We start from the raw sequence: 10,178 nt of genomic DNA, 5'->3' as shown, positions 1-10,178 counted from the left end.
GCCATATGCTGGTTGAGATAAGCAAATCGTCGATTTAATAACTAGGAATTAAATATTTGAAAAGCCTTAGAGCACCTAATTTGTATCATTTGATTTGATTCAGTACATATGGCCATCTGGAAGAACATAATCCTTATCTATCTATGGTATGTGGGACGTTTATCAAAATGATACCGATTTCATGTTTATCTATATATTTAAAATGGTCATTGAAGTTCAAATTCTATCAAAATAGAAAAGTATGGTGCTTGACCGTTTTTCCAGGGGTATATCACATTCACAATATCAAACTTCAAACGTTCACGGAACGTGTTTAAGGCGCCGAAACGCACCCCCGTTGGCACGTCGCCACCGCCGTGACACGGGGGATAGCCATGAACGAGGAATATGTCTCGAGGTTATTCTCTAAGTAGTGTCGAAACGGACCGAATGTACTCCAGCTGACTTCAACACAGAGGTTCATTCATATCTTTAACACTTCGCTTACCCCATTGACACAATCAGGTGTATTCATACGCAAGGAATTAATGGCTGCCTGTCTGTCTCTTGAACTCGCCGGACAAATTTTCCAGGGTGACGAGTGTGTTTTTTTCTACCGACATACAGTGATGAATGAACGGCTCCATCACTCTGTTCATTATTGTATACATTTTAGAATTGACAATACCTTTTTGGCGTTTGGGGAAGTATCAACGGCACATCCGATGTCCATAACGTCTACGTGTACGTAGCGGTTTACGTCAAGTGTAGACACCGGTTCGACTTTTACAGATTTATTAACTCACAAAGGCAATAGTGAAGTCGATTCTGTTGAAAGCTATGCATCACTGTACATTGACTGTAATATTTCCCATGCCTTGATACACCCGTATATGGTCTGTTTTATTTCCATGCTGCAAATCTCCGCCTTTAAGTACCTGTTTATATACTGTATAAAACTACTATCTTCATACCCCGATACATCTGTACTGTGTTAAACCCATGTATTACTGGATATGGACCGTTCTATTCTCCATGTCTTGATGTTCCTGTATGGGTATCATTGTAACATGTAGCATTGGATATGGTCTGTTATATCCTCTAGGCCTAAGGTCTTTGCCTTAAAAAGCTTGTATAATTACCTTGTAAAATTATGCATCATTGTTCGTGGAATGTTATATCTTCCATGCCTGGATACACCTGTGTAGGTATTCTGCAAAATCAATTGTATCCTCACATAGCCTTGTTGTACTTACATAAGTTCCCTTATAATGTATGGACCATGTTGTACATAGAGTGATGGTCCATACCACTGTCCCGAAATAAAGAGAATTGAATTGAATCATTGGTACGAGTGAGTGAGTGAGTGAGTTAAAATTTAAAGTCACATCGACAATATTTCAGCCATATCGTGACTAAAACAAGTTTTTAACTTCATCTTAAATGCATGTAAATCACTAAAAGCCTGCCAACGAAGGACAGTAAAACCAATTAGAATATCACAGACATACAAAATAAAACTAGTATATATCTCTAAAACTGGATTTCAAATTAGGACAGTACAATATAAAAAACGGACTATAGATCGCCGGCAACCGAAGGCAGATCACCATACTAGGGACCATGGGGACTTACAATACCTTTGCTGCCTGCTTGGACCCCAGCTGGATTATACCATCACTTCAGCCGCTGGCGATTGTAGGAAAGTTAAGCCATAATCTATAATTACAAAAATACTACGGTTAAAAAATCTGGTAAGTTTAAATTAGCCCTGAATGTTTTGGGACTTACGTATCTCATTGGTACGAACTTCACGGGCTGAATGATTAATTATTGAATCATTATACATCTAATAAAATAACATCAACAAAGATAGCGCACCAGAAATGCGCTTTGCACATTTCGCCGATATTTGGAATCGAACCCGGTCTGAGGGCCGAAGGCACCATCTCCCCTCGTCATAAGGGTGCATTAGATGTGTAGTAGAGTGTGGTTTCAAAAAGCATTGATTGGTGTAGCGGGTGAGCTAAATGTGGAAGAGTAAGTGAGTGATTGGGGTTCGCCGCAGTATCACGCAGGGCATACCATGAGTGAGTTTCACACAATGTACGAGTGCGGAATCGAACCGGGTTTAGGTGTGACGAGCGAATGCTTTTTAATAAACCAACAGCAATACTCCAGCTATGTAGAGGCGGTCTGTAAATAATCGATCCTGGACCAGACAATCCAGTGATCAAGAGCATGAACATCGATCTTCGCAACCGGGATACGATGACATGTGTCAACCAAGTCAGCGAGCCTGACCACCCGATCCCGTTAGTCGCCTCTTACGACAAGCATGGGTTACTGAAGAACAATTCTAATCCGGATCTTCACGGGTTATGTGGATGGAAAAGTCAATAACTGCAGTTCGCTCATCACAACCAATGAACACGGGCTTAGTGCTGATGAATCAAAATAGGCAGAACCGTGGGAAGCAACTCTAAACAGCAGATTGTGGTGTCCAGATCACTAGACCGTGCCTTTGATAATAGCCACACCAGTGCTTGTGTGTCGAAATGTAACAAATAAATCAGTTATGTTTGTGATACGTCGTCACATGGATGAGTGGATGGGTGAGTGAGTTAGTTTTGAGAAGTCTTCAGGTCCATGTTCACCCAGAGTGATGCAGACCTCAGGTGTTTACAACTGTTTACAAACAGAAGCACCAGCACCAAACCCGGAGATATAATCATGGCGAACCGAGTTTCCATCCCATGACACAGGTGTGTTGAACTCAAGTCCCGTACGTTCTGATATTAATATAACCTGTCTATGACTTTGTTTTCAGTAGCAACACACATCAGCGCGACAACCTCTGCGGCCTCAAACGCTAAACATCATGTGTCGTCATCTTACGAGACTGTAATCTGATTAGTCAGTAATTACCCGAACATCGCATGATAGTTTCAAACCAGAACGTTATTTATTAACTGGGAACAAATCATGGTGTATTATAGTCAGCTCCACGAAATTCTGTAATTACACAACGACAGCTCACACCATAAACGGCGCTCGCCACGCCGACCACCCTTATTCGATTCTATATGAATGCAACGTGTGAAGTTCATTTATGGTGTCCCCTGCCGTCAGATCGCTGGAATATTGCTACAAGCATACTCACGAAGGAAGGAACGAACAAACAAACAAACGAAAAAACGAACGAACCCACCAACGAGATGTTTGAGTCTGTCGTGCGAGTCCTATTGAAGTACAAGGAGCCAACCCGGAAGAAGGAAGTGCTGGTTTCGTTGACAAAGATGCAGCTCTATTCTCTTAACCTTGAGGACCAAATGCTTCTTGAAAGAAGAGAAGCTTTCATCGAAGTGGCGTGACAACCAGCCTTCTGTTTGATGAACTGATTATTGCCCTCAGGAAAATAAACCCTATGTTTCCTGTTCTTCGTGTGGGTCATAAACATGACTCGGATTATCTCGAAGCTGTTTGTTCGTCGCTTGGGTCGCTGATGAGGCAGTCGCAAAGACGTAACATGACCAAGGATATTTCCAGAGACATGCTATCCTCCGGCCATAACTCGATATGTCGCTGAAGACGCTGTGCATCCATTATCCTGCTCACCATCGTGTTGTCTCATGTTGCCATTCCGCTTACCTTTAAGTTGTTCTCGGTAGCCGAGTAGTAGCAATGTTCGCTCATCACGCCGGAAACCGGGGTTCTAACCAGGAGTTCGACCATTCTCATACCCTCATCTTCTCACTGTCGATACAAGTCACTTTGTTTTATTTTTGTCAAGTTTGTCATTCCATTCAAATTTGAAAATTACATTATTCAATTAAGCTATAAAGTCTAAAGGTGTGTGTGTGTTTGGGGGTGGGGTGGGGGTGGATGGGGTTTTTTTGCGTGTGTGTGTGTTCGCAGATATAAAAGGATTTAAGACTACAGCTAAAGCTCACGTTATAATCAGTTATTTTCCCTAACAATAAAAGGATTTTGAAATGGTTAAAAGTTTTTTGCGGCATTGATCACAAAACACTTTCCAAATGAGCATTAAATTTAATTCCCAATGCATCAAAACTCTCAATCCTGCCAATCTGGCTTAAACTCATGGGATAATCTTATTTTCCTTCCTCCCATAGATCCAAGCCAAATTGCTTTTGTTTTAACCATCTATAGCTGGACATGTTGTGGAATGTGAAAAGGGTATTGATAGCTTCAGCTAAAGAGGCCTCGGAACCATCAAAGAATAATTCATTATCGTCAGCATATAGGCAAATAACATGCTCGTTGTCGTTTAACATAATTCCTTTGATTTTTCATTTTTTTTTTATTTATTGGTTTCTGATCATTATTCCTATTATTGCAACTACAAATAAAATCAGACCGTATGAAATCGGACCTTCTTGTTAATCAGTATCAATAAACCTTTTCTATTCAACAATTTAGTTTCAAACATGATATCATATTTTCTATAAAGCATCTTCCGGGTATAAACCCCGTTTGATTAACGCCACGAGCATACACACTGCGTGTATACAGTCGCATTATAAATGTCCATTATTATCATGATTAATATTTATCACTGATGGGATGAGTTATGATCTTTTTAATCCTAATGCTTTTATGTGAAACATTTAAAAAAAGTGAAATAAATCTCCAAGTTTTAAGTAGTCTATCTTCCCTTGTTAGGGGATACATGTCATTCCTCCTCTCTTCACTGTTATGATGATGGAGTTGTTGATTCAGAGTTTGGATCTTTCCAGATAAGGCGCAGAATTCGATTTGTAAATCCATCTAGACCACGACTTTTTGGGGTGCTTTATTTATTCAACCGCCTGAGAAGGTTCTGCCATACTAATGTTGGTATCTAATTCATATGTTATAAGGTATTTATTTCATGTAAGAGTACCAGAGTTTGGGTAATGGCGTTAGATTCTTCATCTTTGTCACCACTTCATTTATATAGTTTTTCAAAAAATTGTTTTTATTCGTTGATGATAGCTCTTCCCTCTGTTATTCCCTTACCATTGTCAATAATTATGATGCTAATGAGTTTATTTGTGTAGTTTCTATTCTCAAAGTGGCACAACTAATTGGCTTTTCTCCTTAATATTCTGTATTCTGTTACGAGTTCGCATTCCCTTCTTTTCTTCTTTTTTATCTTTTCAAGTTTCACTTTGTTTTTTTCATAGATTTGCAAAAAGTAATTCGTTAGCATTTTGAAAATCATGTTTATTTCATCCTCTAGATGAAAAATATTTTCATTAATTCTTTACATTTTTCATGACTTTGTGAATGTTATCAGAATAGCCATTATGTCATCATCCAAGTCGATCTGACACTGAGGAACCAGTATTTAAATTGTTCCAACGTTTTCAATGCAAAGTCCAAGCCTAGTGTCAAAACATGGTCATCAAAGCTGGACTGGCCGAACTAACACTGCCCTCATTTAATGTTTCAAGCTTTAATTCTTCACCGGAGTTATTGAGTGAAATGTCTCAATGGAATTATTCAAATTTAAACATGACGCTTTCGACCACACGAAGCAGTGGTTGACAGCATAAACAACGACCACGCTGCCAGCATACTATGACGCGAAATGAGCCACGTGCCAGTAATGTAAACACTGGATCGCCACTATTCACGATTTATTGTACACAATGGTTCTATATGATCTGACCTACATCCTCCACTATTCACGATTTATTGTACACAATGGTTCTATATGATCTGACCTACATCCTCCACTATTCACGATTTATTGTACACAATGGTTCTATATGATCTGACCTACATCCTCTACTATTCACGATTTATTGTACACAATGGTTCTATATGATCTGACCTACATCCTCCATGGAGGAAAAACATCAGAGAGTAAATGTAACTATTCTCAATACACGACCGGAGAGAAAGTACACCCTTAAAAACTGGACATGGCTGACAAATTACAAACGTTATCAAAATGTTGCTTGACAAAACAGTCGGCGAAATGGACATACTGCGTAAGTTACAAAATACAGTAACCTTGTGAAATCCACTAGGATCGAATAACCGTTTCATGTTTGGTTTATGTTTAGCTGACATCTAGTCTGTCATACAGACCCTGAAGCAAATATATCCAAGAAATCCCACGCAAGTCTGGAAAATGTGGCAAGTTTAGAAAATGAAGAAAGTCTCAGGGCACTTTTTCATTATATTGTTTTTTCACTATGAGCTTTTTTCGGTAAATATGTATTCATTTCAAAGCCTAGTTGTTAGCCTAGCTGACATCAAACATGGATGTCTACTTTTTTGGCCAAGCAGTTCTGATACTAATGTACTATTATCGTGGTTATTCCACGATGGTATTGTTCACGGACAGTCTCCATTCCTCTCTGACATATTGATTGACAGACTTCACTTGGTTACAAATCGTTTCTCCCTAAACTTACTTCAAGAAATGTTTGTTATGATATTGGTGCTGCATGATAAACAGGGAAATGCCAAAATAGGACTACATGGCGTGGTTTTTGTCATGTGTCATGTGAGGTTGTCGTGATTTGTCATGTGTTTACGGCTTTTGTTATTTAATTAATCGGGTGAAAAGTTTATATTGCCTTTGAGGACATTAACCGTTTTCTGATATATTTGCAGCTTTTTTAGCTGGTTTGCTGATGCAACGTCATCGAGCGTTGCATATCTTGGTTTTGTGAGTGAACAACGTCACGCTGAACAGTATCTGAAGTATCGCACAGTGTCACCTAAAAACATTTAAAGCCCAAAAAGCACATATGTTTACCACTTACCCACCAAAATGGGGTACAGGCGACACTGAGGATTCTTTATCAAGCAAAGCTCGGATTCAAAGTCGAGGAACAGCAGATCCTGGCACGACAAAGGGATGCAACTGTGCATTTAACAAGCATGGTATTCCATGCAAATATTAAAGTGAGCTCTTACTCACTCACTCATTTGACGCAGCGTACAACTATCTAGGACCTTCTTGTGAACAGGTGAGTTATCGCCCTTGGGATAAAGGTGTCCTCCTTGACATTGGATATCTGTTCAGGAGAATTAAACGTTCTTGTTTAATGTGTTTGATTGTAGTGATGGAACAACTAGACCCAACACCAATATCGAACATCACGATTTTTGTTGTGGCTGATCAACATCTTTAACATACATGTATTTGATCAGGTTTACAATACTCTCCAAACAGAAACATTATATTTGCTCCAATTTCATAACCCTCTTTAGGTTTATTTATCTCTTTGAAATATAACCTTGTTCTTTACGAAATTAGCTACGTCTTTTCCAATATTTCTCCTTGTGTTGTGAGATCAAATAGGGCCTCACCTATGTTCCCTGGAAGCTCAGAAAGGTTGCGGCAGGAGTGTTTTCTTTGAAGCCAAAAAACTCTCATGATAATAGCAAGATATTCAGTGTTGTGGAGAGCAGATATCAGAAACGTTCACGACTGACGTCACGGCGTTCTTCTTTCAAAATGTCACGTTTTTTAATCGCCGTTTAATCTTGTTTTACAAGATAAGTAAGGTAAAGTGTAAATGTAAATGCACTCTTTGGGGATACGATTTATAGACAACTGAAAAAATGTCTCTTGATAATATTTTTTTTTATCTTCGACAATATACTTGCGTCAATGACCTACAAATGTTAAATGTGAAGTGGTTATATTTGATATATATCTCGAGCAGCTGAGTGATTGTGTATGTGAACTGTCACTCTGGTATATCACGATATACTCAAACGCCGCACTAAATAATCATGTCAGTTACAGTAATTCCCTCTAGATAGATATCATAATCACTCGTAGCTCGTTATTCTCAGAATACAGTTAACTGTTTGTCTGTCATTCTAACTATTGACGATTAAATAGAAAAAAACATTTAACGTTACGTAAAACATACCAAGCAATACACCTAAAACTGTTATATCCCCCAAACTGTTGGTTTTCTTGTCTATACATAGTGAGTGAGTGTGATTTTACGCCGCCTTTAGCAAATTCCAGCAATATCACGGCGAGGGACACTAGAAATGGGCTTCATGCATTGTACTCATGTTGGGAATCGAACCTGGGCCTTCAGCTTGACGAGCGGACGCTTTAACCACTGGGCTACCCCATCGCCCTCGTCTATTGAAGACTTTGGTACTATCGAATTCAATTCGATGAGGTTTTTTGTCAGGATCACGGCGGTACGTCGCCTTACGTGTAGCCATCGAGCGTCCAGTTCAGGAATATCTTAGTACAACATGATTATACTCACTCACAGTTATATTCACTCAAATACCGCCATACAGCTGGAATATTGCTGAGTGCGGCGGCGTCAAACAACAGTGGCTGAGTGGCTGAAGCAGAGAGCCCCATTTAATGAGAACCAATGCTTTATCATTTTAGTCACGTGTTATTTCAGGTCTTCCGGTCTGTTTATGTGATTCGATGACTACCTCTAAGCGATATCTCACATATAAAGTTTGTGTGTTAATGAGACAAAGCTAAATTAACCTTTCACCCATGAACCGCCGCGACTTATAGACAGCGACGCACTAATCATAATAATAAACGGAGGTACAGCTTGTTCAGCTTGACCTGATCAAGTGAATATTAATGCATTGCGTGACCGTGTCACAACTGGTTGGATCTATTATTGTGAAGGGGTGCACCTTTGTCAGTTGATTGTCAACATGTCCGAACAGCTGAGACAAGGTCGCCGTATGACATCTCAGTGTCGCGAAATCGTCAGCAATGTCCTAACTTTAGAAGCTACAGATGGTTTAATGTTTCCGATTCATGAATTAGAAAAAATGATAGAGAGTGGGTGTTGAGAGTGATAGCGACAGTGAATCGGATTGTGAAAGTAACTGACGTCTGTACGTTGTAAAGTTAGTAAACCAAAGTAGATAGCATATTACTGTATAAACAATTCAATTAAAACATGAAATGATTGTTTTTTCGGAAGAAGTTCTGTAACGAATCCATGTGTGCATGTTTCACACGAACGCAACATTCTCTGCTCCCCTATTTAATGAAGTTAACTCGACCTGTCTTTTGTGCCATTTGACCTCCCGGGTCATGCATATGTAGAGTAGCTCAGGTCAAGCTGGACAAGCTGTATATCATTCGGACAATCAAATTAATGAAATCACCAGACAATGACAAAAACACCATCGACATACAATGAGCTTGCCAGATGCTTGTTAGCGTATCGACCTGGTCTGTCTGTGTCCGCTGTTATAGTACACTGTGACCTGGTTCGGCCCTGTCCTGCACTCCGGCTAATGGACAGTAGTAGTACACTGTGACCTGGGACCGGAGGCTGCTGGTTCGAGCAAGTTTTTGTTTACTATGATCGGGTAAACAATAACAAAGGTGAGGACACGGTCTGGGAAGGTCGTCGATGAGGTAGGTCACATGTGTCACGGACTGGTCCTGTCAGGCCGAACCGCCGTCCGGAGAAGAGACATACTCTCGCCTCACTGAACTGGATACAAGCGTGCTTAAATATGAATGTATTTATAATGAAACCTCTATACTAAAATAGGGACTCGTGGTCCTGCAAACAAAGTATAGGTCATTAATCACGTGAAGTTAAATAGCAGTGCTGAGAGTTCCTGGTTGGGCGTACCATCATGGTGCGGTTACAGCTTTTTGAGAGGGGAGCAGTCCATTTGCAACCGTTTTCAGGAGAGTTTCAATGGCCATTTAATAAACTTGCAGGACGGGGGGAGTGGGGGGGACCCTGCACTCCCTCCCTCTGGTTCCGCTATGGCATCATGTGTTTTCTAGCTATGAGTGAGTATGGTTTTATGCGGCTTTTTGCAATATTCCTGCAATATCACCTTCGACTCGACATGGCTGACTGACTGAGTTTGGTTTTACGTCGCTTTTAGCAATATTCCAGCAATATCACGTCGGGGGACACCAGAAATGGGCTTCACTCATTGTACCCATGTGGGGATTCGAACCAGGGTCTTCGGCATGACGAGCCAACGCTTTAACCACTAGACTACCCTACCGCCCCGACTCGACATGAGTTCTGGAGCTTCGATCCTGCATCACAATAAAAATCGGGTAGCACATGTTGTGTCTCTTTGTGTAGGTTTGTTCGAAATATTCGCCTGGCCACTGCATGGGTTCCCGGATGAAACGGTAGTGTGTGTGTGTTAACTTCCATTATTTCACATGGCTGCATTCTCCGCAG

This window comes from Haliotis rubra, unplaced genomic scaffold, assembly GCF_003918875.1.
Source record: "Haliotis rubra isolate DU_JTF1 unplaced genomic scaffold, ASM391887v1 Scf1, whole genome shotgun sequence".
Classification (NCBI taxonomy): Eukaryota; Metazoa; Mollusca; class Gastropoda; order Lepetellida; family Haliotidae; genus Haliotis; species Haliotis rubra.
The sequence above is the reverse complement of the archived record's forward strand: the minus strand, read 5'-3'. Positions refer to the sequence as shown.